At 42.2% G+C, this 26,958-nt stretch overlaps 1 protein-coding gene across 1 annotated transcript in view; it reads right to left on the reverse strand.

The window, feature by feature from the left end:
- Positions 1–21,112, reverse strand: part of Akap6 (A-kinase anchoring protein 6) — a 436,130-nt gene extending 415,018 nt beyond the window's left edge. The window contains exon 1 of the mRNA XM_055608602.1: positions 21,058–21,112. The gene's annotated coding sequence lies outside the window, so the exon portion shown is untranslated. The remainder of the gene's footprint in view (positions 1–21,057) is intronic.
- Between the last annotated feature and the right edge of the window lie 5,846 nt (positions 21,113–26,958).

Here is a 26,958-nt window from a genome sequence, read left to right on the forward strand (position 1 = left end):
TTACATAGCAATGCTAAAATGTTGCCCTCAATTTATAATGAAAGACATTCATTTTCTCTCATTCTCTAAAAGGAATTAATTTGGATTAGTTGCATTTTAGTAATTTCTTGGTAATATTAAATGTGTCAACAAGTATTTCTTGGAAATAATGACTATATAAGTGTCCCTATGACTTAGGAGTTAGAAATACATTTATTTATTTATTTGTGTATCTATACATGGATTTATGTATTTATTTAAAATACATGTTTTTCATCGAGAGCTTCACACTTTAGTGGAAAAGGGGAAAATATAAATGTATATGATAATGCATTGTTAGGTGGCTCTCACCAGAAGCCTATGCGAGCTTCAAGCATGAAAGCAGGAGAGGAGGGAAAAGAGCAGGGGAGGGAGTCAACTATATGTGAGTGTCAAAAACCTTCCTAAGAGGAGCCCCTCCTCCTAGTCTTGGAGGATGAGTAAGAATTAGCAAGAAGACAAAGCTAAGGCGTAAGAAGCCTGTGTAGAGGTTCTGGACTTGCAGGAAGGTACACATGTGGGTATATTGACAAAGTAGGCTGCATCAGCAAAGAGTGGAGGACCCAGAAAGGGGGGTGGTAGGAGGTGAGGTCATTGCCTGGAACTCACAGCATGCAAGGAACTCTGCAGTGCAGCTTACAAGCCGGAGAGTAATCACTGAATGTGTTAGGAAAAGTTCTGTGCGGGTTTGGAGCAGAATGGCTCTCAGAATGGCTGTTCCAAGAGCTTTGTAGATGAGGTTTTTAAAAAAAACAACCACATCAGGGGTTAGCCATGGAAGAGACAGAGGTGAGAAACCCTAAGAGAAGTGAGGCGGGTGTCTGCCTGAGGTCATTCAGGGGTGTTCTCAGGCCTCCAGGCTGAGGACAAAGCGGAGTCCTGGGGATACACATGGCAACAGGAAGCCTAGCATAGGGGACAGCCCCATGAGAGGTGTCAGGGAGGCTGCAGTGACAGCCTTGGGCTACTGATGGCTTTGTGAGTAGAATTCAGAAGAGAACTTAAATGTGAAAAAAAATTAAGATCTCATGCTCATTAACTGAATTCCCCCTAGCAATTTCAATTATAAATTCAGAAAATAGACCCCAGAAGTATTTGCAATGCCTGTGATCACCAAAATAAACATTGCAGTTCTTAAGTGTACCCCGAGAGTACAGTTATCCTAATTACTGCTTAAAATTTTTAGTGGCTGTTAGGTTTATCACTGGATCTTGTCGTTCAGCGCATTAATTTTTAAGAGAAAGAGAACAACAAGGGGTGATGCTAACACCTGTAACCCCAGTGCTTGGGGTGGAGGTTGAAAGAACATTTGAGGCCAGCCATTACAGAGCAAGCTACTGTCTCAAAAGCAAACAAACAACAGGAACAAGCTGGAATCAGCTGGCCATGTGTTAGCCAGTCATCATGACTCAAGCCTGTAACCCTCGCTCTGAGGAGACTGAGATAGGAAGACTGCAGTGAGTCTGAGACTAGCCTGGTTTACATTGTGCGTTCCAGGCCGTTTTGGACTAAGTCTCTATCTTAAAAAAATACAACACAAAATAAAATAACAGCAACAAAAGCATTCATTGGTGTGTCACAATTAGTTGCATCTCAGCATCATTCTAAGCGTCTGGTTCAATGCGTTTAGGAACATTATCCAGAAAAAGGACCGATAGGCTTCCCCTTCCCGCCAGAGGGCTGTGGTGAAGCTCAAAAGGCCCAGACTAATATAAGAACAAGACCATCAGAAAACTCAGAACTCCAGATGAAGAAGTAAGAGAGACAGGACAGTGTCAGGGCAGGATTTATAGGAGCAGAGACCTGTGAGGGCAGAGCTGAGGAGTTAGACAATACATTGCACCAAGCCTGGAAAGCCTCCTAGCTTACCAGTTAAGATGTGTATCAATTAAGGGATCGTCTCTAAGCAGCAGAGCTAAGGGACACAAAACCGCGGGTTGAAGGACCATGAGGCAGCGCAGACTACAAGGAAAGAATAGGAGCAGGCCTAGAAGAGACAGCAAAGAACTGCTGCAGGAAGGGCTGCCCCTGCCTGCCCCGGACTTTCTGGCTTGGCCGGACTTAGGGCTTGTGTCCATTGCAGGTTTCCTGAACTCAACTGACAGTTGCATGGAGAGTCACAAATGAGGAAGGCAGTTCCCTAGGACACAGAAGGCCACCAGGAGGGCAAAGGATGCAAGTAAGTGAGATCGAGTGTCCACTTTGCAGTCTCTGCAGTGACCTCTGGGAGAGCAGTCTCCATGCGCCCTGGCCTGGACCTCTACTGCGCAAGGAGCCGGCTTAGTGAATAGCAGAGTGTCCTAGTCTGCCAAGAATGCATGGTTGTGAGAACAAAGAGCTGGGAAGACAGTAAGAAAGACAGAATCGAGCAGCAGGCTGCAGTAGTTTCTAACCATCCGGGCATATTTCTAGAAAGAGGAAGGAATCAAAGCAAGAGGGTAAATTTAAAATTAAAGATGAGCCTGGGACGCTAGTATTCCCATTACCATGCCAGGCACTCACTGAATCAGACATCATTCCAAACACCTGCATTAGCCTTTGATACTGCGGAGCACTAAAATAACTAATTATATCCCTTCCACAAACAGGGGAATTAGAAGCCAGCGAGTTCTGCGGCCCGCACTGCCACCTGAGGCCTTAGTGATGCCCGGCTCTGTGGTGCTGCCAAGGGCCATGGCTGCAAACGAGCTCCTACTGCAGCAGCGGTCTGTGTCGATGTCCACGACCCGTGTTACCACCAAGGATGTGGCCGGTGCTGCAGCCTGACATCATGGTGATGTCTGTGGTCTGGGCTGCCTCCGAGGGCCTTGTCTGGGTCCTACGGCAGCTGGGGATCGTGATCGTGGTCTATGCTGTCACCGGAAACCACGTGGAAGCCCGAGATCCGTACTCCCGCTGACTATAAAGAGCGAGGTAGCTACTTTTGCAGTGATAATGATAACCGCAGACACACAGTTGGGAAAGAAGGACATGAAAGGCCTCTGTGGCAGCCCCTACCCACACACCAACCCCTCTTCAAAAGAGTGACAGCCTAAACAGGAAGTCATCCAAGAGAACTCTTTTATTTTATTTAACTTTTATTAATTACACTTTATTCATTTTGTACCCCCCCATAAGCCCCTCCCTCCTCCCCTCCCGGTCCCACCCTCCCTCCCTTTCTGCATGCATGCCCCTCCCCATGTCCACTGATAGGGGAGGCCCTCCTCTCCTTATTTCTGATCTTAGTCTATCAGTTCTCATCAGAAGTGGCTGCATTGTCAGGGTTCTAGGTTATCTCCATGAATAGTCCTTGGTTGGAGTATGAGTCTCTGGGAAGTTCCCTGTGTTCAAATTTTCTTGTTCTGTTGCTCTCCTTGTGGAGTTCCTGTCCTCTCCAGCTCTTACTATTTCCCACTTCTTACATAAAATTCCATTCACTCTGGGAGCGATAAGGATGCTGAAGTGTAGCTCTCCACAGCTAATGGCTTCTGGTGGGCGCGCAGGAGGGGAGGACTCAGATCTATTTAAGAAGCTGCCTCAGGAGTTGACCATGCTCCAGGGAGTAGAAAGATAACACAAATCGGACTTCTTTGTATTTTTTATTTTAATTTTTAATTTATTTTTTGGGGGGAAGGGAGAAAACAAGGATACAACATGCAAGGACTGGGAAGTGAGTATGATGGAGGTACATCGTGTGAGATTTCCAAAGAATCAATAAACATGTTATGTTGGAAATCTGGGCCCATGGGGGCCTGCAGAGACTAATGCACCGACCAAGAATGATGGATGAAGAGGACCTTGACCCCCTGCTCAGATGTAGCCGATAGGCAACCCATCTCCATTGCGGGTTCCCTACTAAGAGGACCAGGGATGTCTCTGCATGGACTCTGTTGCCTGCTCTTTGATCACTCCCCTCTGGTCGGGGAGGGACGACATTGCCAGGCCACAGAGGAAGAGAATGCAGGCAGTCCTGATGAGACTTGATAGGCTGGGGTCAGATGGTAAGGGAGGAGTGCTCCCCCTTTCTGAGAAACAAGGGAGGAAGATACTGGGGAAGAGGAAGGATGAGACTGGGAGGAGACAAGGGAGGGGGCTACAATTGGGGTGAAAAATGAATAAATTATAAAAAATAAATTTAAACTTAAAATATTATGTTGGAAAAAATCAGCAAGTTGTAAGCAAATTATCTGAGGATACAAAACAACAGTGGGAGAACAGGAAGTATGCGCCTTTCTTTCTGATTTCCAGGCTCCTTTGACGAGATTTTACCTGTCTGCATAAGGCCCAGCCTATAGACACTTCCCTAAAGAGAAGCACTGCAGCTTCTTGGTTGGTATAGAGAGATGAGCTATGGAAGAGGTTTCTATCACTTAGCGTCATATTTTTTCTACAGGTAAGTACCAGTCATTGGTTGAGAAGTGGGAACGGAGAACGGCAGAGCCCTGGCCTCAAAAGTTTGAACATGCTGCACTGTGTAAATGTGCAAAATTCAGGTTCCAGGTCTGGCAGTGCTATGAGGACTGGTGACAATAAAGAAAACCAGCCAATGTGACGGCTGTAGACAGCTCTCAGAGAGATGCCACGGGAGAATTAGCACACATTTAAGGCAAGCCTGTGCTACACAGTGAGTTTGAGACCTAGGCTACAGAGTGAGAACCTGTCCCGAAACACAAGGGAAGAGAAAAGGTAAACAAAATCTGCAATTATTCCAATTTGAGGTTTCTTTAGCTCTAAGTACACAATTATAATTTTTATCCTATCTAAGCCAGAAGTAATATTCTTGAATACTCAGTTTCTACCAGTAACTGCTTAAGTTGGAATCCATCTGCAAAGTCAAATGTAGTCAGCTATTGACAGCTTTTCTACTTCTGTATTTCTGAATAATTAATACATTTCTTTTCCTTGCTTCTTAAAATTATGCTGTTAACCAGATACTGTTTTTAGAGAACACAGAAAATAATCTTGTGTAAAGAAATTAATAATTTAGAAATTCTAAAAGATTATTTTAGGCTTCTAGTCTGGAAAAAGAAATTAAAAATATGTAATATCTATAAAAATCATCTAAAAGACTTAAAATAAAGGATGCAGACTTGACAGTTCAAAGCCTCTGTGGAGTCAATATTCCTTCTCTTTCACAAACATTTAAAAGTGACCTGGAAAATCATTACTGTCTTGAAATCAAGTCTATGATACACTGTTCATCAGACAAGAAGTAAAAGATATAACAAAACAAAAATAAAGATTTATTTTGTTCATGTACTTTCCAACTATGGGTCACTGCATCATAGGAAATGTCTGGAAGAATGTATGACAAACTGTTAAGCTATTTGTGCATGAGATTGGAAGGGCTTAGGCTAATGTTTCTACTGGGAGAACAAAATTTTTAGTTTTCATTTTCTGTAATATTCTGTTGTTTTAATATAGGCCCATGTTACCCTCTTATTAATTCATTCATCTAAGAAACTTTTTTAGAATAATTTTATATCTTCAGAAAACTTTAAAGAGTACAAATTTCCACAGAACTCCTAGCCATGTTTCTTCCATTATTAACACAACGTGTAACCAACCTACTTGTGTAAAACCTACAAAGCTGACCTCAATACAGTTCTACTAATCAGACTCTGGACTTGTCTTTCACAAGTGTTTCCACCAAAGCCCTCTTTCTGGCCTAGAATCCATCTGAAGGACTTCACTGCATTTTGCTGTCATATCTCCTTGGTCTCCTGTTATCAATAACATTAGGTTTTCCTTATTTTTTCATGACTTTGACAGAGTTAAGGAATATAGGCCACTCCTCAGGTAGAATGCTTCATCTTGATTTTCTGGTGTTTTCTTGAGATTAGATTGGCGTGACTGTAAGAACATGGTGGCCCACGTTTGTAATCCCAACACTTGGAAGCTGGAAGCAGGAGAGTGAGGGGCTTAAGGTCGCCCTCTGCTCTATGGGAAGTCTGATGCCAATCTAGACTACAGGAAAGCATACCTCAAAAACTGCAATTCTAGATGTAAGAGGAAGAATATCATAAAGATGGTCACATCACACTATGGATACAGACTAGTCACACATCACTAGTGACACCAACTTCTTTGTTTGGTTAAGATCACGTTTGCACATTTCTCTGTTGTGACATTTCTGTTTTCTCATTTCCTTACCCTGTTCCTTGAAAACAAAAACTCTAAGTCTAGCTCACCCCCATCCCAGGGTGGGTTAATTTCTTCCTTTTGAAAATGGGAGTACTAACAAGTGTAATTTATTTTATTTTTAAGTTATATATATTCATTTTATTCTTAAGTTATAACTCAATACTATATTATTTATCAGATTTGGGCGGTAGAAACCTTTTAGTTTGGCTTCTTTACGTTAGACTCCCCTTTGAAATGCCCATCCTTTTGGATTTTTGAATGTTTCCTTTTTCAAATTATGAATTGGTTATGTTTACCTTGAGTTTTTCTTGTACTGGCTCTATAATTAGTCATTTCTTCAAAATTTCTTTAAACTTTTAATTTAAGAATTATGTAAAAAAAAAAAAACCACAATCTAACTAGTACATTACTTTAACTAGCTTTTAACACATAAGTTGAGGGTTTGAGTGAGTGTAGCAACTCTGAACATGGAGCCTAACCAATATAATCAACTCAGCAAGCAGAAGTCCTTATTATTGATATTTCTATTGATAAACATACTTATAATAAATTGTATGTTTCAAATACTAATCCAAAATGGCACCCCACTGGCCACAGCATCAAGCCGTGATATGTTTACAGGTATTTCTTCATTTCTGAGGCTGAAGACCACAAGAAATTTCTTTATTCTTAGCCAGGAGGCTGCAGGCACTGGCCACAAGATACTTTTCATCTTTCCCAAGCTTTAAAATCAAAGACTTCTGTGGGAAAGTCCTTCTCTGATTTTACAATTTTTAAGTCTAAATGAAACATTTTGATGAGCACTAAAAACAAAATAAAAACCAGGCACTCTCACATGTCCCTCAAACTCAGTAAGATCTACAAGTTTTGAATTTCTGCCCCAAATAGTCGTTGCTTTAAAATATTGCAATGTCATCTTTTCGGAAATGGGTACTGTCCTGCAAATACGTAAAACCCCCTTCAAATAAGTCCTATTTTGTAAAATATAATGTCATCACTGCTCTTATGGAATAGTGGGAAACAGATTAACTCCTCTCATGAGTTAAAATTGAAAGAAAGTGTCCTAAGAGAGTGATTTGAAGAAGCTTTCTGCCTCAAACACTCTCGTTGTGAAAGTGGCTGCCGTGTTGCTGAGTGGAGGCCAGTGTGAAAAAGTCATCCCAGGCTAAGTTGGGGTCTTGGGACCAGGTGAATTCACATGAATGTCTTACAGCTCCTGGAAAAGGTATCCCAGTTTTCCTTAGGAGAGAATTATAAAAACCTAGGCAAGCGAAGCCACCTTTGAAAAATGTAAGTCATCACTCATAAATTCTGGTAAAAAAAAAATTGTCCATCTTCTGGAGGAGACATACAAAAGAGACCAGGTTAACAGAAAACACAGATTCAATACTTTAAAATAAACTTACAGGCATCTATTTACTTTTTGAGGATGCGCCATGCATGTGTTACAGCACGTGTCTGTGGAGGTCAGAGAACAACTTGTGAGAGTCGTTTCTCTCCTACCGTGTGGTCTGGGATCAAACTAAGGTTGAGCTGATGGCTTAGCAGCAAGTGCCTTCACCCACTGAGCCATCTTGCCAGTCCAGATTCCTTAATTTTTAATGTTAAATATTAGTGTTCCATATAAACTTTGAAATTCATTAAAAGAACGTCAACTGTTGGGGGAGACCGTGCACGTGTGTTTACAAGCTCAACTTGAATAAGCAGGAACAGAAAAGAAAAGAATTACTGCTTTATAAATTTAGAAGTTATGCTAAGGACAAAGTTGGAGGAATGAGAAAAGGCTTTAGAGACCTGGGACTCGTGGGGCATGATGCAATCTGAACTCATAAGCAGAGTTCCTGTTTGCCTCTCCAATTCTTTACTGTGGTACGTTAGCTGTGTGATACCATTTCCTGCCTAGCTGGCACAAAGTGTAGGTACTGGTACAGGAGAATGAGCACCGATAGGCCACATGTCTGGAACTGTGACATAAATTGTTCTAAAGTGAGGACAAGGCAGAGCAGGCTATAGTCTAGTCTCTACCTATCACTGCTGGGCATTTCCTGTACCCCACCCCCCACCCGGCACTGTAGTAGGTGTTTCATAAACATTGTTTCCAAGCTTCCCAGTGTTTGACAGAGCAGCTAGAATAAAGAAAAGCAGGGCGGAGGAAGGCTAGGTGGGCAGCTAGCAGGTGGTGGAGCAAGCCTCTACGCTCACCAGCGTCCCACCCACTTCCTTCGAAGGAGCGGCCCTCAACTCCTCAGAGGAAAGAGCTGCTGCTTGGCTCCACTTGGAACATTGCTGGAGACAGCAGTATGCTCCCCGCTTTGAGTCGGGGTGCGGTACCTAGCACACTAACTTCGGGGACACTTTAACCAGACAAGCTTTTAGTTCAAAGTGTAAATGTAACAAATCTCTCAGGGCAGCATCTTTTTGGCGCGCTTATCCAGCGCTCGCTCATATTGTGCTGCATATTCTTCCCCACCCGTGCACCATAATGCGCAAGCCACACTGGATCCTGAAGTTGTCCTGGACACACAGTGTAGCCAGAAAAATCACGGAGACAAGAGAGACTTCCATGAAATATTACCTAATAGTATCCAATCGGTGGTTTCGACAAAGAGAAGCAAGGAGATGGGGAAGACCCACCTACTACAAATTTAAACCTGCTACCATAAGCTCAACATCCCATATCTTCAATAAGGCTTCGGTGAGGAAAGAAGGGGACGGAGTGCTGGAATGAGCCCTCATATCCTCCTGGGGAGAGGACTGAGGACAATGCTTCCTTCCGGACAGGAAATACAAAATGAATAGGTTTAGAGTGGGGGCCACATTTGAGGTATGCAGAACAGCCATGGTTAGAAAGTTTAGAAATATAAATCTGACCTCAAGGAAAAAAAATACCTGAGGCTTGAAATCTGAATTCATGAATGCTCAGCTTTCCATCTAAACAAGTCATCAAATATTGATCACCCAGACAAAAGGAAGTGAGTTAAAGGTTTGCATCTCCTAGTTAGGAACAAGACTCAAGATTTCATTCAAGTTATTTTAGACTAAATAAAGTATCAGAGGTTTTCACTTATTAGCCATTAAACTAAACACTTGTAAACATTTAACCTCAAGATACTTTTATTGCAAAAAATTTGTTGTTGTTGTTGTTTGAGATAGGGTTTCTCTATGTAACAGCCCTGGCTGTCCTGGAATTCCTTCTGTAGACCAGTCTGGCCTCAAACTCACAGAGACTGACCTGTCTCTGCCTCACAAGTGCTGGCATTAAAGGTGTGCACTGCTGTACCTGACTAGTGTAAACAATTTTTATAGAATAAAATTTGAAATGTATTTGTTAAAAATGTACAAACTGTATTGCTTTAATATTTAAAAAATAAAACAATTAGAAAGTAAATTTCGAAATACCAGATAAATTATGGAATCTGCTCCTGAAATAATCACCGAGGATGACCCAAAGGACAACTGGGAGATTTGTTCAACAGCTAAGCACAGATATTATACTGAGAAGTCCTACAGTGGACATTAGTAGCATCATCATAACCACTTAAGCAGTGTCGGCAGATGTCAAGTGCCATTCCCTGAGCTGTGAGCATCGCCAGCAAGGCAGGCTTCCCATTCCCATTTGTCAAATGAGGATGCTGACGCTTGGCAAAGCTAAGCAACTTGCCAAGGCCACAATGGTGGTAGCAGACAAAGCAGAAATCAATCCCAGATCGGCCTTCACCGGGGCCTTGACTACTATTACCAGCATTACTTCACTTGCTCAGTAAGGACAAGTTTTCATCACTGACTTATAAAAACAGTAAAAACTAATATTTTATTATAATAAATGATTTCATTAACCACATAAAGTTCATAATTATTTGGCCATTTGGTCACAAAAATGAGAATTCCATGTGGTTCAAACTAATGAGAGCAACCACTCACATTTTATCTAGCTGTCAAGGGCAGTCATGAATTTCTAAAGAGAGTCCAAAGAGTAGGGCAAGAAGAACCAAATAGTTTATCCCGATCATTAACTGAAAGTATAAGTTGTGGAAAGAGAGAGACAGAGACAGAGAGAGAGCACGAATCCACAAGATAGTGAGGCTATGGAGGGAGCATTGCTAGGAAAGGAAACAGTTTATTAGTTGAAATGAAATCTTAGGTGTTGACTATGGGCTGATAACCATGAGGTACTGGGAAATTTAAAGACACGCAGATGTGAGAAAAATGACATGTAAACACTATAGTTCAAATGTTTGTTACAAAAATTTGTAGTTGAAACCCTAACCCCCAAAATAATAATATTAGCAAGGGAAGTCATTGGGAAGCTCACTTAAGTCCCAGTGAATGGGATTAGTGCCCATTTATAGGGAGGCCTAAGAGAACCAAAACCATGACTCCTTCCTAGGGAAGCTTAGTCCACACCAAGTCTGCATACCTTAGTCTTACAGATGCAGCCTCCATAACTGAGGAATGAGTTTCTGTTACAAGCTAACACTTGATTAATAGCATTATAACAACCTTCTGGATTAAGACTGTATGTTTAAATGTTTCCATCTCCAGGAGGAAATATTAGAGTATGTTTTTGAAAATCAGAAGGCTTAACAATTAAAAGGTATGGAGAATTCTGAATGAGATATCAATATTTAAGGCAATAGGGAATTTTTAAATATCATTCAAATTTGAGTCTTTTATCTTAGCCCTTGTTTTACTGTGAAGGAAACCAAGGTTTGGGGAAAACAACCTATCAAGCATGAAAGTTCAGCTTCTTTATTCCAGCCAATGCTTCCCTGCTGCTGCTGCCATTTGAACATTAAAGTGCTATTTGAACACAATAACATCATGTATATGGTGACTGGCTGTGCCACACGCTACAGACATAAGGAAATTCTCAGGTGGCATAATCATTTATCTTGTAGCATCGTAAGTAAACTTAAATAAGTCTTGCAAACATAAAAGAAAAAACACTGAGTTTTCAAATTTCTTATTCAGGTGCTTTTCTAATTAATTGCTTCAGGATAGCCTGTCTTTTTAGAGAGGAAGGTATTCTAAAAATAGTTTGCTGTTAAAATGGTTTAAATTTCAAGAAAAAAACAAAAACACCTGTTCTTAAAGAAATACTTCAGAAGCATGACATTTAAAACATGCCTTTGGAATAAAAGTCAGCAGCAGAAATCTACTACTAAAAGGTAGTTTACCTTTAACTCCAAGTGAGTAACAGAAATACGCTGTCTTAACCAGATGCTTCATTTGTGAGGGTTTAAGTTCTGGCAAACAACTCTGTCACCTCACTCCTGTGCTTTTCTGCCTGTACCACGCCATCCTATTTTCTTTTCATGAGGGCATTTTTAACAGGGAAGGGCCACTGCCATGGCTTATCACTCTCTCTACTGGGGGCATTTATCAAAGGTTCTTTCAAAATTCACAACACATGGAGCATATTTTTAACTCGGGATTCAGGAATCAAAGGAGAATAAATGGCTCTGTTCCAAAGGGAATTGAGATTCACAAAGGAAACAACCACCAGAAGAAGTGGTTGTTGGTCCCTGCCTGGCTCTCTCTACTATGCATGTTTTGGGGACCTTTTTGTCTTCTTATTGCATGTGTTCATGTGTGCCTGCATGAGTTTATATGCACCAGGTATGTATAGGGCCTCTCGGAGGCTGAAGAGCGCCGGCTTCCTGGGACTGGAGTGCTGCATGATGGCGCATGATTATGAGCCAGCATGTGCAGAGCGGCTTCTCCCCTCCATGTAACTGTCCACCGAGCCTCAGAGCCCCAGCTCACCCACCAGTGCCCCTTGGAAAGATATTGCTGCTACGCTAGCACTACTACTTGCTTCTTTGTGACAAATAACGTTAATCAAAATAAAAGAGCTAGGATGACCAGGCAAAAACCAACAAGGTGACAAGTATTTCTTTTTCAGATGACTATCTTATTGTTTTCTTGGTCCTCAGTTTCTCTATCTATTTCTTTTCAGTTTTGTTTAAAACCCATAAGTTTAAAAAAAATCTAATTACCAGGACTGTGGAGATAGCTAAGTGATAGCGTGCTCTATTAGCCCTAAGTGTAATCCCAGAACAACAAAACCAAAATAATAACAAACCTTATTTCTTCGAAGCTAGAGTAAGTTTTGATTTTTAAAAAATCTAATAAACAAGTATTTTTATTTATTGATAAATTCCTGTCTCAGTTTATGTCTAGCTATTTATTAGTTCTCAGAACAATCACCACTGTTTTATAGTGTTTTACTATTATTTTTGTTACCTTTGTTTTCTGACTTCTCTGTCTTTTCAAGGACAGCCGCCCTTCTGAAGCAGGTGTCCGCAGTATCTTGAAGCTTCTACTCCACATCAATGCTAAGGAAATATGCCTCTACCTGGCTTCCTATGCCTACCAACTTCTCATTCCTACATCCCTTGTCTTCATCTTTAATCAATAACAGCAGTAAAGACTTTTTATTAATCATAATTGCCATACCTGTGTTCATTTTTACATATGGTTTTCCACCACAAATAATCCTCCTGTTTTAGCTATTACTTGCAGGCAAGCTGTCTGCAATAGTGATTAAATTATTCTTACAGGGACATTCTCCTAGCTCACAGAAACGTGGGCACCAGACTGAACACAGGGCAGTGTTTGCACTAATAAAGGTGTGATGCGAGCAGATTATTTCACAAGGAGCATGGAGGAGAGGCGGTGTTGGCAGTGTGAAGACTGCTGTTGTGCTGAAGTAGAGAGGGTAAAGGGAGACAAGGCCCTGGGGGCTGTTGGCCAGACCGGACCTGCGCAGCTTAGGACTGTCTCGAGTAACTGATAGGACTGTGCATGGGGTACAAACACTGAGCACAGAGGACTGAGGGAAGGACACTAGGAAATGACTTTGGGTGAACCAATGAGTGAAGGTAATGAGTTGTTCAAAAGCATTTATATCGAGAAGTAAAGTAAGAGTAGATGAGAAGGCGGCCATGGGGTGCTAGCACCTCATCCCAGGTGTCCAGAGCAAGGGAAGATGTAATCAGGACCATTGCAAGTAGAGCCCAGACAAGTGTACAGTGTTGATTCTGTGACAAGCTCTCCAGGTAATGTATGTGTGTGGCCTTGTGGTTGTCCTTAATTATTCGACATTCTTTCCCTTTAGGAGATGATGACATTTGATACACTTTTTCATTGTTGACTGTTGATGAAACTCTCTCAGTGAAGCTGGTTTTATGACTTATACATGGTAGCCATGGCAAATATCAAGACTGTTACGGTATGCAGATCTTGGGGCACATCGTTGGCGAGAACTTCACCCAAGTGACTACAAATTCCCTTTATAGATTCTTCAGGTTTCTATTTATTCATACAGTCAGGAAAGGTTATCATTTTTCCTCAAGGTACCATCATTCATGTTAATTCTCTAACAACTAGATAAATCTATAGATTCACAAATGAATCTTGCCCTTTGTTTACTACTTGACCCTATTGTCATGATGAGTGAGAATGCTTCCTTATGCTGAGGCTCAGGGTGTCATTACCACAGTGATGCTGGATCTGAACTGTGGGACATTAGCAAGGCAGAACTGAGAAAGGTTCATCATATTTTAATACTGTAATTCCCTTTTTAATTAAAAAACATGGACTCTTCCTGCAGCAACACAACCTCAGATCATAAGTTCCTGGCCTCCCGGGGAGACGAACTAAGATAACGAGTAAAGAGGGAAGGCGGGGATGGTAAAAACATACCCAGCCTGCACAAATGGGTGTGTAATTAGTTAAATGAAAGTTAAACTATGAAAGTTGATCCAGGAAAGTGATAACAGAGATCAAGTAGTAAACAAAGGGCAAGAAAACTGATACACACACTGGACCAATAGGACGACTAATTAGCTAGCTTTGCCAAGAAGATTTGATTTCTCCCCCCGAAAGCAAAGGCAAAGGCTGCATAAACCTGGCTCCGCGAACCTCATCAGGTATAATGTAATGTGTCCCTCATCACCTATAAAAGCAATACCACTGAGTTACCGTGCACGCTGCTGGTTTTCTACATGGTGAGGGAGCCTTCTCCTCTGAGTTGTTTTAATAAACAGTGGTTTCTTAGCTTTAAAGTTCTAAGCCAAGGCTGAACTGTCTCAGAGCTAGCGTATAAGAGAGCCTCAAGCTCAAACGCCTATAGATCTCAGGCAGCACCAGAAGGCGTACCAAAGAGACTATAAAGAACTGACTGCATAATTTACAGAGTCCAGTATAAAACGAAACTGCAGACCCCTTAGGCAGGTCCTATGAAGTTCCATGATCACAGCAGCAGAGTATTAAGCCATATGTGAACTTGTATAACTGCACAGGTTATGGCATAGGCTGCAAGCCAGCTTCAGTTCAGGCACCAGCCAGTTGGAGAACTTGTTCTGAAAGTTCCCTAGTTCTCCCTGAGGCTCAAGCATACAGTTGTAAGAGGGCAGAAAGGATTTGGAGCATGCTTTATGACTGGGGAGAAGAGAAAAGTACAGCTGGTGGATTACAAAGGAAACTGTCTCTCATGTCCTCACCCAGCCTTAAAACTAAATTAAGGGTTCAGATTCTAACAGACATATGTTCCTGGAGAAGAACTTACACCTTTAAAGTCAGAGAGCCTTGCAGTCGGGCACTCTGTACAAAGCCCTATAAAAGTGGGGTTCCAAGGGAAGTCTTCCTGCTTATGACAGAGAGGGCTGCTTCCAGAGGTGAGGGAGCTCTCAATCTTAAGTATTTTGCTTGTTTGTTTTGCTTTTTTTTTTCTGCCTGGACAAAGCAAGATGGATACATAAATGTTGCTACAAGTTTTAATCTGGAATACTTCCAAAGGTTCTTGTTTTAAGTACTTGGTACCTAACTGGTATCACTGTTTTGGGAGGTGAGACACAGGCAGGTCTTTGATAATCATTCTTGCCTCTGGTTCCAGCTCTCTGTGTCATGACATCCCTATTATGAGAGAGTTCACCCTCTGAATGCATAAGCCAAAATACACCTCAGGTGTTTTTCCACAAGAAAATAACTAATACAAGCTAACAGAAATGTCCTTGTAAATACACAGACTTAAATAAATTAATTAAGATGCTTGCTTTGAAGGCTTCTCATTTGAATTAATATGTGTATGGCATGATAGTGTAAATGTGTAAGGTGACAGAACTAAACAAAGAATTCTCAGCAGAGGAATCTGGAATGGCTGAGAAGCACTTAAAGAAATGCTCAACGTCCTTAGTCATCAGGGAAATGCAAATCAAAACAGCTCTGAGATTCCATCTCACACCTGACAGAATGGCTATGATCAAAATCTTAAGTGATAGCACATGCTAGAGAGGGTGTGGAGAAAGGGGAACACTTTTCTATTGCTGGTGGGAGTGTAAACTTGTACAACCACTTTGGAAATCAATCTGGCACTTTCTCAGAACACTGGGAATAGCTTTACCTCAAGACCCAGCTATACCTCTCCTGGGTATATAGCTAAAAAATGCTCCACCATACAGCAAGGTCACTTGCTCAACTATGTTCATAGTAGCTTTATTTGTAGTTGCCAGAAACTGGAAACAACCTAGATGTCCCTCAGTTGAAGAATGGATAAAGAAACTGTAGCACATTTACACAATGGAATACTACTCAGCTATTAAAAACAAGGAAATCATGAAATTTGCAGGCAAATGGATGGACCTAAAAAAGATCATCCTGAACTCATACCCAGGAAGACACACATGGTTTATACTCACTTATAAGTTAGCCATATAAGATGTTATAAGATGTTAGCCATATAATACAGGATAAGCATACAAGAGGCACAGACCCAAAAAAGATAAGTAACAAGGAAGATCCAAGAAAGGATGTATAAATCTCACTCAAAAGGGGAGATAGAATAGACAGAGGTAGTGGCTGAAGAGAGGAAACAAGGTAGAAGAGGGGGCAAGGTAGTTAAGAGGATAGAGATCAGACCTGGGGAGAGCAAGAGTGAAAAGACAGAAGTCCTGTAGAGAGAAGAGAAACTGAGGGTGGGGTATCTTTATGACACGCTGGAGACCTAAGTCAGGACAGGCTCCTGGGAGGATATGAGGGGGACTCAATCAGAGACCCCTAGTAGCAGAGGCCACAGAGACTGAAAAGGACACCTTCTAACTAGACTGGCCTCCGAGTAAAGACCAGGGAACATAACCCACCCACAAAAAACTTTAACCCAAAATTTACCCTGCCTACATGATGTGTAGGAACAAAGATAGAGCAGAGATTGAGGAAATGCCCAACCAATGCCTGGCCCAACCAAAGAAAGACCCACCTTATCAGAAAGTGCCAACCCCTGACACTATAAAGGATACTCTGCTAAGCGTGCAGACAAGAGCCTATAAGAGTTGTCCTCTGAAAGGCCCTACCCACCAGTGCCTCAAAGCAGATGCTGAGACTCACAGCCAAACACTGGGTGATGCATAGAGAGTATTGTAGAAAAGTAGGAGGAAAGAGGAAAGGACCTGGAGGTGACAGGAGCTCCACAGGAAGACCAACAGAGCCAACTAAGCAAGGCCCAGAGGAGCTTGCTGAGAATGAATCATCAGCCAAGGACCATGCATGAACTGGACCTAAGCCTCCTACAAAGATGTAGCAGATGGGAAACTTAGGCTTCATGTGGGTCCTCTAGTAAGGAAAGTGGGGACTGCATGGGACAAGGACTCACTAGCCAGCTTTTTGATCACTTTTCCCTGAAGGGACTGCCTTGCCAGGCCACAGAGGAAGAGGATATGCTCAGCCCTGATGCAACGTGATGAGTTAGGGTGGATGGGAAAGGGAGCTCCTCTTTTCTGAGGGAAAGGGGAGGGGGAAGAGCAGGTCTGGAGGGAAGGAGCTACAACAGAGATGTAAAGTGAATAAAAATAAATAAATAATAAGCTTATGGTTGGAGCCTTGTATGCACACACTCCACCAGACAACCAACTTCCCAGAATGCTATACCAAGAGAACTCTTCAGGAAGGGAATTTGTCAAGGTGAGAAATACTGCAATATTTTTTATATCTCTCCTTAATTGATCTGTCTTGTACATTTCTTATTTTTACAGGTCAGTTTTGTCAAGTAAGGCAGAAATATAGTTTCTGAATTATTGCAATTATGTTTCTCAGAATAGCTTATAAGTCTTATACCAATAAGACATTAATGGCAATCTTGGTCTTTTTGACACATAGCAAGATTCTAATCCATCCCAAGGAAGAAAGAGTGGTATTTTTCAATACAGTATGTTCATATACATATATAAACCATGTATACAAGGAAAGCTATACAGCTATAGATATTTCTATGTTAACACATGAAAGCCAAATAAACAGAAGTGTTTTATTTTGGGGATTTTTTTCATCCAGGTGAAAGGAATCACTCTAACAATTGTACCAGTTTACTTTCATCTCTCCTCTAGAATACACTGTGTGTAGATGCTCCACTGCTTCCTCAATCTGGTACCTCATGCAGAAACAAACTTGGACCTTCTTGGAACAGTCTAGGACAACAGCTAATGTCTTCCCAGAACCTAGAAAAAGCTAATGCACTCTGTAATATTTCTAAGTATTCACCATCCCAGAATCAATATCAGTGTGCTGTGTGTGCATTAGCCTACACTTAAACAAAGAACAGCCCTGAGAGCCCTGTAACAACCCTGAGAATGGACAGCTGGGGATGGGCGAGCAGAGCAGGGATGACAGGATTGGCTCTCCTCAATCAAGAGGCTTCCAGGATGTTGCACAAGCTGGTGATTCTTGTACTAGATCATGCAGCACTCATTTTTCAGCCACCGATACATCCAGCCAAATAAACCCTCAAGAGATGGATCCATATCAGACCCACTGGCCTCTGAGGGAGGCTTCTGCTTTTATTATTTGCTGGGCATTGCCAGCAAATGCAAGTATCTCAAGGTTAGCGGAACACTACAGATAGAGCTGATAAGACAGGAACAACAAACTTGAGTCGCTAATGACTCAGGTCAGACCTACTGTTAGTGAGACTCCATTATGCCCACACTCATTCCTGGGAGCATCTTCCATGCACAGATTCAGCTAAAACAATATGTCAAGCAAAGATTACTTAAACTGCTATGGTCAGAGAAATTATTCACATCTGGCCAAGATTCATGTTCATCTTTACAGTAAAACGAATCAGATTGTAGTGAGAGCTCATTCTTCTTGTGAAATCTGACCTCCCAGTCAGAATTAGGAAGGGTGGGGAACATGTGACAAAGTACAGATGACTACAATAAGGAGTCATGACACTGGGGTAGCTGTGGAAAGTATGTAGGCTTTACAGACTGCACTGGTTTGGAATCCCAGCCCAATACTTTTAAAATATGTGACTTTAGCCACGGGTCTAACCTAAGAACTGATTCTGTACAATGTGAATGCCAGCATCCAATCTTATGAAGTAAGATTGGTACTTTCTAGCTCACAATTTCATCTTTAGAGCTAAACAAGCTAATACACAAAGCATGGCTCAGTAAAACTGATATGAGTTGAAGAATCATTCGTTCTAATTGTTACTATGATTATTTTTATCATCCCCACTATGGCTTTGTTATCTAGAAAGAATTAAATTCATTATAACTTTGTAATTCAGTCACAAAATCCATAACCAAAAGTATAGAAGAGCTTAACTGCTTGTGAGACTTACACAGTCTAAACTTGGCCACACAGTCAACATGGTTTTGATAATATTCCAGACGTTATGCACAACAAAATACTTGAAATTGTAGAAAATTTCACTGAGGCACCAATAAATCCAGCTATCGAACAATCCACTCCCCCATGCACACACACACACGTGCACACACACATCCCTGGGGGATACATTATAACTATTGCAACTGAAATAGCCTTAGCTAGCAATTAAGGCCCAGCTAATCAGAGTGCAACACAGGCTGTGGCCCACTGAGAAGCAGAACACCCGGGTGACAGCTCCTGCTATCAAGGCTTTGTTCTCCTGGAGCAAAAGGCACAAAAGCATAAAGTTGAGGAACTGTAGCTGCTTGCTGTGGGGGTTGGGAGGATGACAGGCTTGTCTGCACTGGGCGGATGTTCTGCTAACTGTGCGGCAGCCCACACCCAGCAGTGCCCTTCCCCACCTCAAAGCATGACTTCACTTTTCTACCGCGGCCTTTAAGGAATCCAGCCTCCGTGACTTCCAGTAACTGCACACATCACCCCTGATGGAGCGGCCGAGAGCACCAGTAGACAAAAGGAACAAGAGTCAAGCCAAAAGGAAACCCATTAAATCGCTGCCTTCAGTTATTTTTTCACTCCTAGTGATTTATGCTATGGAACAAGTCTTTTCCCATTACTTGTCACTGGAAGCAGTACTTCAGAAGCCGGGGCATGGTGTCCAGACTCTACTTCAGCCATCCGCACACTTTCCCTTCCCCCATTACCGCCTTGCTCCTCCCTTTCACCTGAGAGCTTCCGACTTGGCTGTGTTCACGCCCAGCAGAGCTCTCTGCTCACACTATGCGTCATAAAAAAGCAGGCAATGAGCATTTATGCTCCCAAGTGCTTGTGAGAAAGCCAGACTGGGTTGACCTCTGCCATCCCATATAGCTGCATGCCAGCCATATAAGCTTAAAAGACTGGGAGCAGAATGTGTGGTGTGGGATAAACAAACTAATTAAAATCCGAGCTCTACCCCTCAGCCTAGTGCCTAATAGGACCAGTGTGCTCAACTCCACAGGAAAAAAAAAATCAATCCAAGCTGGCTAGATGTGTGCTTCTCCTGCTTCTTATGATATATCTGTTTTAGGCTCCATCAACAATCTAAACTAAATGGAAGGGAACTCAAGGGATTGCTATTCTTTCCAGTAAGACTATATAAATAAAAACTATCAACTTGACTGCACTGAACCACAAGACCACTCCCTGACTGTAAGCGGGCAGATTGATCCACTGAACTGACATGTGACTTCTTTCTCTCCTAGTAGCAATCAGTTGCACCAAGGGGATTCATTTCATTTCCCAAAACAAAAGGCAATGATGCTCACCTCCCTACTGACTTGCTAGACTTCCTTTTAGAAAATAAAAAAGTGAGATGCTTAAAGGCAAGCTCTGAATTAAATGTAAACAATGTTTACCTAGAGTTTCAGAATTGAGTTAAGGTTACGCGCCCAGAGATCTGTATTCCTAACAATTATTAAGGATCCTGATATTTATCCATCACACCAGTTTGGGGCTAAAGTGAAGCAAGGGCTGACAGAGTTTCTCCCTAGGGTCATCCTTGACTCTAACTGCCGCAGAGAGGAGACTTTTCCTCTCTCAGTTACAAATCAGCCTGCAAACAACTCCAGCCTTTTAACTATGGAGGATGTGAATTGAAGACATTCCATGCAAATTGAAAGGCATAAATAATTTCATCTGGCTTCAGTATTTATGTTTTTAATAAATTATTTTTTGAACATGCAAGAGAATCCATTTCACATGAGGGAATATATCAAATGCTTATTCAGCAGTCATTCCTTGCTGTGAAGAATCTGAAACCCAATGGAGGTAAATACTAAATTCCATTCTGCAAGTCACTAAATATTTCATAAATCACAGAAGCAAATGGGACCAATTAGCCCTTCCTCATAAAACAGAAACGTATCTTTACAATGTTAAAATACTATGAACTACACATTTCAGAGCTTATTTGGGCTTTTGCAATAGAAAATTTTCTTGTGCTAATTTTTTTAATTCATAAGAATACTAAAAATAACAGGCAGAAATGAATCAAGAAATCTTAGCATTTTGATTCTTATATGACACTTACAGGCCTTTGTCTTAACACAGCAGCCTGACAGCAGAATTAGGCAAAACAAGCCTTCGTTCCTCCGGTCCATTTTAAGCAGACAACATCCCCCCACCCCTGCCTTAGCAGATGCCACGCCACCGACTAACCAACGAAACAGCCATGCAATTAAGGCCCAAACATTTAACACTCACCATCTCCTGCTCCCAGTGTCTTCTTTTGATGTTTACAGCACATCTGTAGGACGCAATACTAGGAGATGCCTTGTTTGACCTGCTGCATGATGCTGTGACATCAGTTCAGATGATGCAGCTCATTATGGGAAAGACTGCTGTTGCTATGGCAACTGGGATGTGCTAGGAATCCTTGCTGCATTTCCAGTGGAGCCTGAAACAATACGGAAGCCTGGTAAGAAACAGACAATATGCAAAATTTAGTCCAAGGAACAAGGTTCCTCATTGGACTAAAATCTGTAAGTTTAAAAAAGATTTTCCTAGCATAATTTTGGAAAAAAATAAAAATCACCTCTTTATTTTTTGCTCTACACTTCAAGAATCAAGGTGGGAGTGCAGCGCAGATTCAGCCCTAAGCAAATACGAACTCACATTCATGGTTCCCTATTAGGCAGCTGACCGCTTTTTCTCTCTGGCTAGTAATAATACCTCTTTCAAAGTTACTAAAAAGAGGTTTCCACATCTGTCAAAGACAAAAAGAACAAAACAGGGAGGGGGGAGGGGGAAATAATTCAAAATGTGATAAACAGCTGACCAAGTGAGCCCAATTCTAAAGTGCATAGACTAATAATTGTCAGGGCACAGGTAAAGCCCCAGCGCACAAGCCTGCCGGTGTTCCCTGCTGGACACCACCTCACAGAGCTGATGCAGAACTCAGCTGCCACCTCACCTTCGGGAGCAGTGGGGAGAGGGTGGGTCCCAGAGACTCTTCCCCTGTCTTACAGAGAACTCTTCCTACTCGTGGCCAAAATGAAAGTGGCTTAAATCTGGACGAGCAGACCTGTAGAAATTTCTTGTCGCTGCCACTCCCAACACTGGGATTTGTTTTGTTCTCTTGAGGCAGTGAGACTGCCTACCACAGAGGCTGTTACTCTCTTCCCTCCCCCACTGAGACTGGACCTGTGACAGGCACATTAAATCAAGACTCAGGGAGGATTTCTCCAGTTAGTCAAAGGAAGGTAATCACTTCTTTCCAGTGTGAAGCGTACACAAACACCATGTTGTGACACTGAGGTGACTGAACGTGGACCAGCAGTGGCTCTTGCATATTTAACACTTGCAGGCCACTGACAGAGAAAGGCAGAATCAAGCCGACCTACATCCATTCTATCGTCACAACTCTGAAGAAAAACAAGGTTCTGAAACCCAATAGATAATGAGACAATTATGTTGTTGAGATGTTAAACAGCCCTGTTAATCAGTAAAATAGGGGTGGGGGGAGCATGGGGATTAGAGTGGCAGAAGGAACTCAGGCCCCCTCTCTGTTAAGAGGAACTGATAAAATGCAGGACAGGAGCCAAGATCCTAGCCGGCTGCACCCCCAGACCTGCACAAAGCAGCCCTGCTTTGGATGTGAAGTCTTAATTATTCTGGCTTTCCCTGATCAGGAACAAGAAATGGAAAAGCAATAGGAAAGCCTGTCTACGCACTCAGAGGAACTTGACTCCCTTGTCTGAGAGCACAGGGCACACACACCCTGAGAGCGGAGCATGGAGCTGCTGCAGAGCCAAGAGCACTGACCTGGTGCAGGACCAACCCTGACACTGCTGGCTCCCAGAGCCCCTGCACACTGCCGGCCCACCTAACCTGTCCAGGGCTCAGGACCGTCACCTGAGGGAGGACAGACTTAACCAGTAATCACAGTTTGCTAATAACATTAAACAGTGTTTCTTGTATGATACAGTCCAAAGCTGAACTGCCTTCATTGAGGGAAAAAGAGGCCTAGAGTCAAGACTGTTGCGCCCTTCTTACCACAATTACTAACCCTACCTGTTAAAGAGTACTGTTGGCCTCTCTGACGAACTCTTGGGCTTCCACAAAAAATAGGGTGAAAGCCATAGGGCTAGAACCAGATTAGCCTTTCCAGAGAAGGCTCCATGAGGAGGAGAGGACAGGCTAACAGATGGACAGATAAAAGAGAATGTCATTTTACCCAGTTATAAAGAAGCAAATCATCTTATTTGCAAGAAAATGGGCAGAACTACAGATCATGGCGTTAAGCCTAAGACAGACAAATCCACATTTTCCTTCACTCACAGAACATATGCATATATACATATGCATGATATAGTTCATATCTGAATACAGTTTCTCAGGATGAGAAAATGTCCAGTAGTGCCCTTTGCCAGGTTCTAGGCACAGTGAGAAAGATCAGATAGCTTAATAAATCTGACATCAGGTCAAATTTTTGACATCCTAGACTAGCTCAACAGTAGCTCACAAGTTGACCCAGATGGGCTAAAAATGGTAATCATCTTTAGTAGGAGCAAGCCATAAAGCATGTCCTTGATTTGTGAATAAAACTTCCCAGTGGCCTATTGCTCTGCTGTTCACTTCCTAGGATTGTTTTGAGAATTATGTATATAATGGTGTCTTAGTCAGTGCTCTATTGCTATGAAGAGACACCAGACCATAGCAACTCTTCTAAAAGAAGGCATTTGATTGGAGCTTGCTTACAGTATCAGAGGCTTAGCCCAGTCTCATGGCAGTGAAAACGAAGGCCTGTGGGTAGACATGGTGCTGGAGAAGTAACTGGGAGTTCTACATCTGGGTCCACAGGCAGCAGGGAGAGAGACAGACAGACACACAGACATTGGGTCTGGTGTGGGCTCGAGACCTCAAAGCTACCCCTCAGCGACACACCTCCTCCAACAAGGCTATACCTCTAATCCCTCCCAAGTAGTGCTACTCCTTAAATACTAAGCATTCAAATATATCAGCCAATGGGGGCCATTCTGATTCAAACCAACACAAATGGCATCTTGGAAACCAGAAATGCCAGGCTTTGTTAATGCCCCCAGTAACACATTTGTGCTGTTCTAGGCTCTAGAATTGAATGGTTGGCAAACAGCCCCCAAGGTCTGCACTGCTACTGGAGATGGCCAAGCAGACAACAACCACTACAGAAGAGATCTGGAGGGGTTAGAGGTCACTGGGTCCTTTCAGACGCCATACTATGGCTTTGGACAACACGGGGCTGATAACTTAGTCCTTGAGAACAGAACTAGGGTCAGAGGAGAGCTGTGCCACAGGAGCCTGTGCTGAATGATCAGAAGGCTTTCCAGACTGTAGAGAGAAGGCATGAAAACTAACTGGTGAGAAATCATGTTTTAAATTTATTGATGATTTTATTATTTTTTATTTTTTTTACATGTATAAGTGCTTTGCTTACATAAATGTGTGTGTACCATGTGCCTGGTGCCAACAGAGGCCAGAAGAAAACATTAGTCCCTCTGAAACTGAACTGGTATCTTGGGCTGGAGATCTGGTTCAGCAGGTAAGAGCACTCCTCCTGAGGTCACAGGTTAATTCTTAACACCCACATGGCAGTTTGCAACTGTTTAAAAAGTCACCTGGCACCAACACACACACACACACACACACACACACACACGAAAAATATGAACAGACTATTGGGAGGCAGTGGAACTGTGAAGGGAAGGTAGGGCTTAGCTGGAGGAGACAGGTCACAGTGGCATGCCTTAGAAGCATGTATCTCGATTTTGGCCGCTTCCTGCTACTCATCTTTGCTTCATGGCTACCTTAAGGTAAATAACTTTCTCTCACCATGCCTTCCCTTGTGCCATGCTATTGCTCTTCTACCTGCATGAAAACAACATGGCCAACTGAGCATGGACTTGAGTATCTGGAGAGTATATGAACCAAAGTAAATCCTCCCTCCTTTGTTCTTCTTGGGAATTTTGTCACAGAAAAAAATAAGTGGGGAAAGATCCACTGAAACTTCAGGGTTTTATGATGGACAGTCTATGCTTAGATGAAATTATTATGGTTTATAAAACATACATAATAAATAGAAGCATTATAGACAAATAAAGTTTATCAGTTATAGACCAAGGTACATTATAACTTATTATTATATACAAATAAACCCCAAAATAGCTTCATTTATTGCAGATCTTCATGGTACCTTTAATCTAATGTGTATTGAGACTCCCATAAGGAAAGACATATAGTATTCTCCTAATTTATTTATCGCAGAATTCTTTTCTTATATATGAATGTCCCATTGTCTGTCCCATTTACACACAACATGGAAACATGACTGTGAATACAGTGGGCTTGAAGCCCCATGAGTCCCTATTTCAGCCTGGGGGCTAAAGAAAAGGAAAGAATGAAACTTTGCTATTGCTAGTACAATTCAATCTGCCTCCAATGTCTGTCTGCCATCCACTGACAAGACAGAAATTATGTGAGACTATTAGGAATGGAAAAAATGTATAAATGTTTCCTTCTTGCCACTTTTTCAATTCATAAGTAGGAGCAAATTCTTATAGTTCCTGAAAAATCATTCCCAAATCAGATGAAACATACATCTTGTGTTTGAATTTTAGGACATATATATATATTACTGGGCTAGAGAGATGGTGCAGTGATTTTACAGCACTTGCTGCTCAATCATGAAGACCAGCATTCAGATCCTGGTAGCCATAGAAGTTAGAATTCACAAATGCCTCTAAATCCAGCTCCAAGGAACGTGACACTCTCTTCTGGCCTCCACAGGTGTGTGTGTGTGTCACTTCTGAAGCACATTGGGCCTACTCCTCTTAGTGTTTAATAAGTAAAGGAATGTATACGAGAAATGTTGGGAAATCTGAGTTAATTGAGTACTAATGGATTTCAAAGTAAGTCCTTTCCTTGGCCCCTTGTCCAAGTCACTGTTTAATGACCACATGTCTTGTATTCACTTGATGTCCCAGTGGATACTCTCAATCACCAGAGACTACTTCAAGGACTCATGTTAGGGCATCATCATCCTTTAGCACCTGAGTACTTGGAGAAGAAAGATGAGAGGTGACAGAGAGTCAGGTCTGAAAGAACTAGTCATTTCCACCCACATTACAAAAGCTGGAGCTCAGGCAAATGGCCACATCCTTGAAAGAGGCTGGGAATATTCAGGTGCACACGACAGCCACAGCTCTAGCACTGGCCAGCTCAGAGAGCCTGCCAGCCTGTGCAACATTAAGCACTCCTCTTCTTCAGAGGCCATGTGGCAATCCATGCAGCAGTGCAGTGTCCACAGCTCTTGCCCCCGGTGACAGCGCAACAACAGTGAGACAAGGCTCCAAAACGGCAGTGCTTACTGACAATGTCCTAAGATGATGATGTGGCCCAAGCCAGGTTAGATTTTTACCAAGTATGCAGAAGACCTTCTATGAGAAACAGAAACCTAAAGTAAGCATTCCTTACAAGTCTGAAGCAGGTTTCAAGCGCCAGGAAGGCCACCACTTCCCCAACCATCTTCAGTGATTAACTACCTTGAGCAAAGAGCTTCTGGTTCCCAATTAACCCAAACAGAACAGCCTACAGCAGTTCCAGGTCCCCATGCTGATGTCCAGGCAGTTCTGGCCTGCACGCCATCTCCCACCACTATCTTCCCAATAAAACTGACAAGGTTTTTCCACCAGCTACTATTCTCTGAGGCAGTCCTGCAGTTTGTTCCCATGAAGAACTATTTCTACTCAGAGAGAGGTCTAGTTCGATGGTTTCATTGCAGTTTGTTTAATGGTACCACATATCCAAGGGTGCACAGCCTTAAAACAGTCCCTTCATAGGATCCAATATCTTTGTATCAACTTCACAGAGAAAACTTCCATGGATTTCCACAAGAGACTAGCCCAGTCATGAGTCTGTACCCAGAGAGGAGCAAAGTGATGACTTCATAGAATTGTCTTGAAAAGTATTACACAGAGACAAATCTAATATATAAAAATATATGTGGGTATATACAGATATAATGCATATATATGCATATGCCATGAAAGAACATATTCAGGATTGTAAAATAACAAAATAAAGTAGTAAAACCATTGCTTTACATAGATCTGTGTTTATAGTGTTCCC

This window comes from Psammomys obesus, unplaced genomic scaffold, assembly GCF_907164565.1.
Source record: "Psammomys obesus unplaced genomic scaffold, mPsaObe1.curated_primary_1811, whole genome shotgun sequence".
Taxonomy (NCBI): Eukaryota; Metazoa; Chordata; class Mammalia; order Rodentia; family Muridae; genus Psammomys; species Psammomys obesus.